Here is an 11,728-nt window from a genome sequence, read left to right as displayed (position 1 = left end):
GATAGTGTGTGTAATACATTTTGCAAAGTTCTTAATTTACACTAGGTGAGTTGTAGAGGTAGTGAGCAGAGCAGCGTATAAAAGAGGAAGCATGCGGACATAAAAAATAAGAGATTAGAGCAAAGGAATGGAACAGAAACTATAGGAAATAACCAAATGGTACATAGATACAAGAGAAGCAAATTTTCTAGTGAAGAAAAGACAAATGTTCAGAGTTAAAAATAAGATTTTGTCATTTACCGAGAATGGCATAGTCACAAGTAGAAACTGGACTATTACCACAACTCTGTTCGGTAACACATCAAAATCGCAGTCTTTCTTTTATGCATATCTCAGGCATCTACTCTTTCCAGAAATCTTGCCTTGAGGTCAGCATGGGAGGAGGGCTCTCAGGAAAGTCAGGTGGGAGAGTAGAGACTTTTGATACTTATCAGGAGAAGAGAAATCAGATGTGTTAGTGATTTTCAAAAAGACTATTTGAATGAGTTATTGATAGTAAACTTTTGAAAGGGGTCACGGTGTTTGTTCAGTAAATATCTATCTTTGTTAGGAACTCATTTTTCTCTAACTATTGTCATACAGCGTTATTATTATTAGGAAGGGGCTGATTTCTTCATCGTAGTGTGTCTGCATCTGTTTGGGCTGCTATAACAAAAATACCAAAGACTAGGTGACTTCAACAACAAACATTTTTTTCTCACAGATGTGGAGGCTGGGGAGTCCAAGATGAAGGCACTGGCAGATCCAGTGTCTGATGAGGGCTTCTTCCTGGTTCATAGGTGGCCATCTTTTTGGTGTGTCTGCACATGGCAGAGGAGGCAGCCATCATTTATCATCTCTCATGAGTCTATGGGTGAACTGGTTGCTAGGTGACTTCAACAACAAACATTTTTTTCTCACAGATGTGGAGGCTGGGGAGTCCAAGATCAAGGCACTGGCAGATCCAGTGTCTGATGAGGGCTTCTTCCTGGTTCATAGGTGGCCATCTTCTTGGTGTGTCTGCACATGGCAGAGGAGGCAGCCATCATTTATCATCTCTCATGAGTCTATGGGTGAACTGGTTGCTCTTGCTGATCTTGGTTGGTGCCTCTTATACAATTGCAGTGAAATGGTGGCTGTGGCTGGACTTATCTGGAAGCTCATTTTGGATGATGCTGGCATAACTGGATCTTTCTCCCTTTCTATATAATCTCTAGGGTTCTTCCTCTCCAAGTGGCCTGTCCAGTGTCCATCCAGCAGGTAACCAATCTTTCTACAAGATGGCAAAAGTCCGCATTCCAAGAGGGAGGAAGTGAAAGCTTCCAGTCTTCTTAGATGCTAAGCCCAGAATTGGCACAACATCATTTCCACTGTGTTCTTTTTTTTTTTTTTCCTTTTTGTCTTTTTTACTGACTGGTAACGGGATCACAACCCTCGGTGTCGCGCCTGCACCGCGCTCAGCCAGTGAGCGGGAACTGGTCTCCACATGGGATCCGAACCCTTGGCGGAAGCGCCACCACACTCCCAAGTGGCGCACTCTCCAGTGCGCCACTGGGCCGGCCCTCCACTGTGTTCTATTGGCTACTGTGAACAATAAGCAGAGGTGCAGTGGTTAAACAGCTCTCCAAACAAATGAAAAATTCCCACTGATTGTAGCGTTTACTGATTTCCCTAGTGTAAATATTCCCACCTTGGCTGATTTCAAGCTACCAGTGTGACATCACTAAACAAATAATTCAAAAGCGATTCACACAATTGGCTCTCAAGAGCTAGTACAAGCTGCCTACAGCACATCACTGGCATATGCCAACCAAGTTACAACATGGGAGGGGACTACACAAAGGCAAGAAAATTCAAAGATGTGATTCACTGGGTCCCACCTTTGGAGACTACCACAGAAGAAAACAATCTAGTGGAAAAGATAGATTCATAAATAGATTATTACATTATTAACATTCAGAAAGATATGGGGAAATATCATACTAAATGTGTGATCAGAGAACTATGGGAGTACAGAGTAAATCATTAACTCTACCAAGGGATGTCAATAAAGATTCACAGGGCCGAGCCCGTGGCGTACTTGGGAGAGTGCAGCGCTGGGAGCGCAGCAGCACTCCCGCTGCGGGTTCAGATCCTATATAGGGATGGCTGGTGTGCTCACAGCACTCACTGGCTGAGCGCGGTGCGGCTGGTCTCAAAAAGGACAAAATAAATAAATAAATAAATAAAGATTCACAGTAGAGATGATGATTAAGCTGGGTCTTGAAAAATAAGGAGGAAGGAGTTTACCAGACAGAAAAGGAGGAGAAGACATTCAAAGGGGACAACATACACAAAGCCAAGGATTGTTAGAATAAAATGATGTGGAGTATGGCAAAAATGTTTTCTTTCTCATGTGACTTTAGTGAAGTCACATCTTGGCTATTCAAGTATTCTGTCCCATTTTTCACATCAACTAAACCCTAACATTTTGATGTCTAAATTATATCTTCCAAAAAATTCTCATAGAAAGTAGTGGCACAGAATTCTTTGTCAGACCATGTGGCTCAACTTTTGAAAAGAAATCTAGTCCCTATAAGCAGAGGGTTTCTAAAGAACAGGAACACAAAGGGAGGCTGAAAATGCCTCCAGTGGTTAGATTAGGGAGGTTCTTGAATGCAGTTAAGAAGTCTGGAATTTGTTCTGTAAGCAGTGAGAATCCATCAGACAATTTTAAGATAAGGGGCAGCATGATTGAATTAGTGTCCTATGGCTGTTATAAAAATTACTCTGCACTTAATGGCTTACGACAACATAAATTTATCATTCAGTTCTGGAGGTGAGAAGTCCACAATCAGTCTCACTGAGCTAAAATCAAAGTTTTAGCAGGACTGTGTTCCTTCTAGAGGCCCTAGGGAACAATTTGCTTCCTTTTCAGTTTCTAGAGGCCCCTGTACTCCTTGGTTCATGACCATTTCCTTGAATCACTCCAGCCTCTTGCTCTTGTTGTCACCTCTCCCCCCAATTACTTTGACCCTCCACCCTCCCTCTTGTAAGGACCCTTGTGATTACAGTGGGCCCACAGGATAATCTCCCCCTCTCAAGATCCTTAACTCAATCACATCTGCAAAGTACCTTTGTTCCATGTAAGGTGATATATTCACGCGTTTCAGGGATTAGGATGTGAATATCTTTGTGAGAGCCGTTATTCAGAGCTGGCCCATTACTCAGTTGGTTAGAGCATCAGTTGGTTAGAGCATCAGTTGGTTAGAGCACCAGAGTTGGTTAGATAGAGTGTTACTATACGCTAAGGTCGAGGGATCAGATCCCTGTACCAAAACCAAAAATAAATAAATAAAATAAAAGATATTTTAAATCCCTGTACCAGCCAGCCACAAAATAAATAAATAAATAGAGGGACAGAGCTATTTTTCAGCCTATTACACACGATCATATTTGTGTTTGGGAAGTTTCGCTCTGGAGATCACATGCAGAGTTGATTTGAGAAATGTGACACAGAAGTTCAGGAAAAGATGAGCGGTCTTCAAAATGTTCATGGAAAGATTTGTATTATTTTTTAATTCTATTTTCCACGAACTTTTTGGGGTAATCTTACAGGCTGTTGCAATAATCCAAGTTCAGCCTTTCAGTAAGATGTGATGAGGAGAGAAAAGGGTGTATGAATTCCAGAGATGTTTAGGAGTTTAGATTTAACAAAGATTTCATCAGCAGTGAGAAAAAGGGGAAAAGGAAAGGAAAGAATTAAGGTTGACTTCCAATTTTTGGTTTCAATCATGTGGTTGTGATATAATTAACCCACAGGGAATGCATGAGAATTTGGGGTGGGGAGCCAACAGTTCAGTTTGGGCCATACTGTTTGAGTGCTGTTGGAACATTATCACGATGATGCCAGATATCAATGAAAATTTAGATCTGGAACTGCCATAAGAAAGAGATCATCCACAGAGAACACACTGTAAGAGAAGTTCGAGAATAGAACCCTACAGGCTTCAACATTTGAGAAGAGTGGCCAGCTAAGGAAGCAGAGTAGGGAAAAAAGATGTCATCGAGGAGAAGTGACGAGAAGATTTCAAGAAGGAAGGATCTGGCTGTGATGTCAAGTATCTTAGAGAGTCCACTAAGATAAGATTGTTCAAGCAGATAGAAGTTAATGTTGGATCTTATTAAAAGCAATTTTATAGGGCCTATGAAGGCTGTAGCAGGTGCAAGGGCTGAAGGTGAGTGGGTAGTGAGAAAGTGTAGGAAATGAATGCAGGCTATTATTTCAAGAACTTTGGCTATAAATAGAGGGCAAAAAAGTGTATAACCAATTGAGAGAGAATCATATTTCCCCCAGTAATGGCAGTGGCTTTTGCATTTTTTTAATTTAAGGAAAAGAGTCCTTGGTGAGGGAGACAATGGAGATAAAGGAAGAAGTGGTTAATGGAGAGAGGAAATGAGTTGTATTATGTAGTAGAGGAGATGGATCAAAAACATGTTTAATAGACATGTTAGTTCTAGAGACAGAAGTGGAAAAGAAGGAGGCAAATATAGTGAATGAGAACATATGTACTCATAGATACATTAAAAGGGGGTATAGCAAAGACGAGAGAGGCTTGACAGCCTCTGTGTTTTCTATGATGTAGGTGGAAAGAGCATCTCCTCAACCCAGGACCTCAAACTGAGCTCACAAGCTTGGTCTGGAATAAGTATGCACAGGTTTGGATCCCAACTCTACCACCTCCTAGCTGGATAAACTCAGGTATTGGTTTATTTTCTGTTGCTCATAACAGAATACCCAAAACAGATAATTTATAAAGAAACAGAATTTATTTCTTACAGTTTTGGAGGCTGAGAAGTCCAAGGTCCAGGGGGCACATCTGTTGAGGGCCGCTTTCTGGGTGGGGACACTTGGCAGAGTCCTGAGGCAGTGCAGGGAATCACGTGATGAGGGCTAAGCAAGAGCTCATCCCCTTCCACACTTACTGTCCTTATGAAGCCCCCAGTGCCACTTCTGTGATAACCATTCATGCATTAACCCGTTAATCGATGAATGGATTAACCCATTCATGAGCACATAACCATCATTGTCCAATCACCTCTTAAAGGGCCCACCTTTTAAATACCATATTGAGAATTAAGCTCCAACATAAGCTTGGGGGAACATTCAAACCATAGCACCTCAGGAGAATTGCTTAATTGTTCTCCATTTCAATTTCCTTATCTGTAAATTGTGGAGGCTAAGATTATCTGCCCACCACAGATTTATAGATAATCTGCATAATGTACTTAATAAATGTTAGGTATTGTTATTATTGGCACAAACTTGAGTGTCTTCTGTTCTTCCTATTATAAACATTTTAAAAATGCTTATTAGATTCTTTAGCTTTTCAAGATTTCTTCCAATAAAAGGTTGTTTAAAGTTTTAATATTTATCAGTGTGCTCTTTGGATATATCTGATCTTCAACTACAACATAATTTGTTTAAACAAATGTAATCATAAAATTTATTTTTGTTTGGCATATAAAGATATTAGGCCTATGGAAATGCCATAATATTTTAGGACTAACAAAATTCTGTTTTTAATCCCTATCTGGGAGGACATTTTATATAATATTTATACCCGCAGCTGTAATAGGAAGTTCTACAGATTTTTTTTGCATGAGATTTTTATCCTGTCATTTCCAAATTTGGGCAGCTTCAAAGATATCTGTGATTTCTTGGTGGGGAGCTCAGGGTCTTAACTGGAAGAACTTCACAAATCACTGTGGTAGGCTGGCTATCCTCAGATGCATACTGAGTTTCCACCAGTCCTAGATCCTGTGGAGTCTAGGCATTGAACAGGGCTTAATTTATCTCTAGGAATAATTTTATTACAGCAAAGCACCTTGAAAAAATTTAAATATATCGTAATATATATAAAATATATATATGTATTTCTTAGGATTGTGTGTGTGTGTATGTGCGAGAGAGAGAGAGAAGCAAGAAACGAGAAAGGTAAAAGTAGAGAGAGTAAGAAGTGGAAGAGTTCACTGTCTTCTCTCATTCTGCTAAAGTTTTCCGTACTCTGTGTTTTCTCAATTCAGAAAATAAAGTCCAAGTCTGAAACTAACATGGCAGCTCTTATGCTGTCATCATCAATTCAGTGTGAATAACTGGCTGAGGTAAAGTTGCCCCAGAGTTACCAAAAATAAAATTCGCACAGTTAGGAGATTGGGTAGAAGATACATTAGGGCATAACTGCTACTCATCAGCTGACTTGGTTTTACGTCAAAGGAAACATGCAGATCTCTGTAGGTTAAACCATACATGAAATTAATAAGAGCCACCTGGGCATTGGGTACTGATTCTGTGAAAATGCTAGCTGTAAGCTGCTTTCTGTCACGATGCTACTGAAATAGCTTAAAGTCAGCATCTTAGAAATCCAGCTGTCCCTCACCAGGTACTTTAAAATTCCTGGATCAAAAATTTATTTCACTGATTTCATTTATGATTTATTGGCCTTAAATTTTTCCAGTAGCATTAGATCTGCTAGAGCTTCCAAACATAGGATGTTTTGTATTTTGAATACAAACCAGTTGTCTCTTTAAGCTATGGAATGTGACAAATTTAGCATATTTTGACCAACATTTTGAGTAAATGTGCTGGGGGAGGGTGTTGGATGCTGAGAATACATAGAAGAGGACACTCATCCATCCATCCTTTCATTCATCCAACAAATATTTGTTCTTTTCTCCGTGTCAGAAATTGTTTTCTTCTTGCATTAGGGATTTAGCAGTGAACAGAGCCATCGAGAACCCTGTCCTTACGAAGCATACATTCTAAGTTATGGGAAGCAGATAGGAAAGAAAACACTTTATATTGCATGTTGTAAAATAAAGCAGGAAAGATGGATCATACCACTCCTTTGTTTAAATTCTTCAGTTATCCTCATGACTCTCGGAGGAAGTTTAAACCCCTAAAAAGGCCTGGTACCCTGCCCTCCAGCCCTCTGGTCGGTTGCCCCCATTCCCACTCTAGCCTGCAGCTTCCCCTTTTCTGAGCTTGCCTCTAGGACTTTTCCAATATACTTCTGAGACCCTTTTTCCTCTACTCTATCCTTACCTCTCTTTCACCTGGCCAGTTCCTACTGAATCTTTAGGTCTCAGCCTCAATATTACTCTTTCCAGGAAGTCTCAAGGGTTGTGTACTTCTCACGAGCAGTCCTGTAACACCCTGTACTTCTCTTATCATGGTGCTTGTCGCCCTGTACTATGGCACTTGTGTGTGGGCATGTGTGTGTTGCTTTGTTTTGTTTTGCTTGACTGGCACACAGTAAGCACTTGATTGAAGGATGAATGGATAGATGGCTGAATGGATGAATAAAGGAATGAATGCACTAATGGAATGGGTTATACTTGATAATTGGCCTTCCTAAGTCTACAGAAACTTCAGTTCCTGACTTCACACTGAATTGTCCTTATATCCCTTAGACTTCCTTCTAAAGGTGAACAAATTTTTCATATTAGTGACTCACTAATTTTTCTCAGAGCAGGTGCACAAGACCTCCTTAGTAGACTAGCCTTTCCTAAGCTAGTAAAAAAAAAAAAAAAGGAAAAGAAAACAATTCTTTTTTTGAGAAATTTAAGGTGATGATATAATTTTAAAAGCAAAGCACAGAGAGATCAGAAGTTTTGCCTGTCTGAAGCATAGCTGTACACTGAAAGCTCTGCAGGACATTGAGGGGGAGAGGTACTTCTCTTAACCCAGACCTTGTTCAAGTAATGTAATTTGGGAGAATTTCCCATGCAGGATAGCGTGGGCTGCAACAGACGTTTTCATTTGCCCATTGTTCTCTTTGGGAGGGGGAGGGTGATTTGGCTGATTCGTTTTGCTTTCTTCCATTGAGTTGCCCCATAATGCTTATTAGAGGCTACATCTTACCGTGTCACTGCTTCTCATGCTGTCAGCTACCCAAAGGCATTTCAACAACTGCCTTTGAAGTGTATGCATATGTGTGTACATAGGAACCTGATGTAGACCACACCAGTACCTTACCCCCTCTGAAGATGCAGGACTGCAGGATATAGTCTGTGCATTCTTAGAGGAGAGTTTCAGTTTCATGTCTGTAGAGCGAGAGACAGTGGATATCAGGGCATTTGGTAACTGGGAGTACAGACAACAATCATGGGTTCTGCAAAGACCTGAGCCTGCTGGAAACAGTGTCTCAGGGATGTCAGGAGGTCCTCGGGGAGGACGGAGGAGGAAGGGATTTTGAGGATAACCAAAATGACTGTATTTTGTGACACTTTTTTTTTTTATTTTCCTGAAAAGAAATTCATAGATAAGTATAACCCTGCTATGCACATCATTTCAAAAAATTAACATAATGCTCTACCTATAATATAATATTTTAGCTCACAAATGCTAGGACATAACTACATTAGACATGATGAAATAGTCAAATGCTTGTATCTAACATAATACGTTTGAATTTAAGAGAGTAAGATCATATTTAACTGAATATTAATCACACATGTTCTTTATAGGTGAAATTTTGAAATAAGGGCCTAGCGGGGCACTTGTGCATATACATTGAATTGCTGTGACTGAGGCAGCTATAAATGCAGACAAACAGAGGTGTGTGGTGTTGGTGATACAGACACAACAAAGGGCATGGCTCGTAATGGTGTGATGTTTCAAAGTGGTGAAAACTCTTGGTAAAGTGCTGAAGAAAACAAAATACCTTTCATTTACACAGTGACACAGTAGTTGTAACCTTGGGGACAAATTATGTATAGTAGAGTTAAATATATAATAGAATTAAAATCTTCTGAGCTTCTTGTGCCATTCCTAAATATGCCCACCACCTCTGTCTCTGCTGTAGTTAATGGTGTCACTTTCAAACCAACCTCCTAAATCACACCCATCCTACATTCTTCTCCTTTGCTTTCTGTCCCTCTCTGTGCCACCCTCCAATTGGTCCTAAACCAGTCCTTAACCATTACAGTTGGTATGTCCAAAATCCTGTCTTTCCTTTTCATCTCACTCTTTCCTTGGCCCCTCTTAGCTCTCATTTATGAGAATGGCCTTCTAACTGGTTTGCCTATAAGTAGGTTGTATTACTAGGTGGTGTTTTAGAAAATGGTGAGGGCATCACAGTAATGGGAAAGGGGTGAGCATTTGGTGAGTAGTGGCCAGGAATCCTGGAAAGCCTTTCATGCATGGAGCAATGCCTGGAATAGTGCTTGAAAAAGTGCAAAAATGTCCTGGGTCCCCAAATGACTTTTGGTCATTCTGTGTACCACATGTAGGTGAACTGCTCATCTATAATTATCTAAGTCTAGAAATTAATTCTAGGACCAATTTGGGAACTTTTCAATTTCTTAGAATTTATGCAATGGTTTGTCATTGCATTTATATGCACAAAGTTGACCAAATTATTATCTTATGATTCTATTTTGTGACTGTGGTTATATCTCAATTTTCTTTTCTCCCATTCTACTTGATTAGGTAATGTGTGATTTGTATATTTGTATATTTTAATGTTTCTTCGTTTTTCAAAGAAACAGCTTTTAATGTATTTATTAGCTTAATTATTTTTCTGTTTTTCTGATTCATTAACTTTGATTTTATCTGTAGTAGTTACTTTCTTTAAGATTATTTAGAGGATCATTTCTAGATTCTTATTTTCTTGTCTCATAATTTTTGTGACTTAGGTATGAGTTTTTCTCTGCATTATGGATTCGTTAACATTTTATTTATCATTACTTTTAGAGATTCTTCAGTGTTGGATTTAATTTCCGTGTTGGATTTCTCATATATACAGAATATATAGGAGATATATTCTAAAATTTTCATGTGGCAAAGATATTTTTTCTATTTTTATTATTAATTTCTAATTTTACTGCACTGTGATTAAAGAATATAATCTATACTATTTCTACTTTTGGTACTGAGGTTTCCTATATGGTCTGTTATTTATTGATTTATGTCCTCCCAAAAGATATACTGAAGTTCTAATCCCTAGTGCCTATGACTGTTACCTTATTTGGAAATAAGTCTTTGCAGATGTAATCAAGGTAAGATGAGGTCCTACTGAATTAGAGTGGGCCTAATCCAATGACTAGTGTCCTTATAAGAAGAGCGAAATTTGGACACAGAGACACATGGAAAACACCATGTGACAGTGGAGGCAGAGACATGAGTAATGCATCTACAAGCCAAGGAACACCGAGGACTGCAGGCCACCACCAGAAGCTGGGAAGAGGCAAGGAAGGATCCTTCCCTAGAGCCTTCAGAGAAAGCATGGTCCTGCAGACACTTTGATTCTGGACTCCTTGCCTCCAGAATGGCGAAAGAATACATTTCTATTGGTCAAAGCCACCTAGTTTGTGGTACTTTTTTATGACAGCCCTGGGAAACTAATCCATAGTTTGATAATACACAGCCAAATTTTGTAGATTAAAGGTGCTAAAAAGGAAGATATATTCTTTCAAGTCAGAATTTACCTTCTGGGCCGGCCCGTGGCTCACTCGGTAGAGTGCGGTGTTGATAACACCAAGGCCCCGGGTTCGGATCCCATATAGGGATGGCCGGTTCGCTCACTGGCTGAGCGTGGTGCTGACAACACCAAGTCAAGGGTTAAGATCCCCTAACCGGTCTTTTTTTTTAAAAAAAAAAAAAAAAAAAAAAAAAGAATTTACCTTCTTAATTATGCTATTATGTCTTCTTTATCTTTTCTTTTTATTGGTCTGTTTGAATTATCAAGGACATAGAGAGGTCAATTGAACTCATTTATGACTACTGTTTTTGTCTACTTTTCCTTATAGTTTTGCAATTTTTGCTTTAAAAATGTTGATGCTGTCCTATTTGATGCATCAACAGTAGGCTCAGATTTTCACTGTGGTTTGAATTTATCTATTATTACAACGAAGTATCTATTCCTTGAATTCAGCGTTGCCTGACATTAATATCTTGATCACTGCTTTATTTTTACTTTCATTTACTTGCTGTATCTTCCCATTCTAAAAGGATAGCAAATGGTGCTTTCCAATTTTTGAGTAACTTGTCTTGCCTATTACATCTTACTACTGGGTTTAGAATTTTGATCCAATTACATTCCTTTTAATAAGTGAATTTATCTGATTTTTATTTCTCTAACATATATATTTGGTTTTTCTTATGTCATCTTGGATTGTTTTATTATATACTTCCTATTAAAATATTCTGCCATGTTGGTGTTTTCTATATTTATACCCTACTTTCAGTTCTTCTATTATTTATAGTTATATAAATAATATGATACACACATTGCATATGTGTATAATCTGTGTATAAGTACTATATATACATGCATGCATACATATATACAAATAGAGTACATATATTGAGTGTATATACACACACATATATACTCTATTTCTTTAAGCAATTATCTATTAACTCCTATTTTAAAATACAAGGAAATCAACACCTATGCTTACTTCTATTTCTTTACCCTTCATCTTATTATTTCAATATGGCCAAAATTTGTAACATTTATATTCTATTTTGTGAGCTAACTTCCATTGGTACCATATATTAAAAGTGACCATTCACACCACCAGGCTTTTACAGTGATTCCTTCTTTCTTACAGGCTGCACAATCCTTGATCAGTGGCATGGTTACGCATGTTTGTGGCCTTACAGTGGAATGACAGCTCAGTATGGTATCATTCTTTTGGGCCATACTTTCTTTCTCTTGAGAATTTTGTGGCCATTTTTCTGTAATTTTCTAACATTTAATAT

This window comes from Galeopterus variegatus, unplaced genomic scaffold (genome assembly GCF_000696425.1).
Source record: "Galeopterus variegatus unplaced genomic scaffold, G_variegatus-3.0.2 Scaffold6093, whole genome shotgun sequence".
Classification (NCBI taxonomy): domain Eukaryota; kingdom Metazoa; phylum Chordata; class Mammalia; order Dermoptera; family Cynocephalidae; genus Galeopterus; species Galeopterus variegatus.
The sequence above is the reverse complement of the archived record's forward strand: the minus strand, read 5'-3'. Positions refer to the sequence as shown.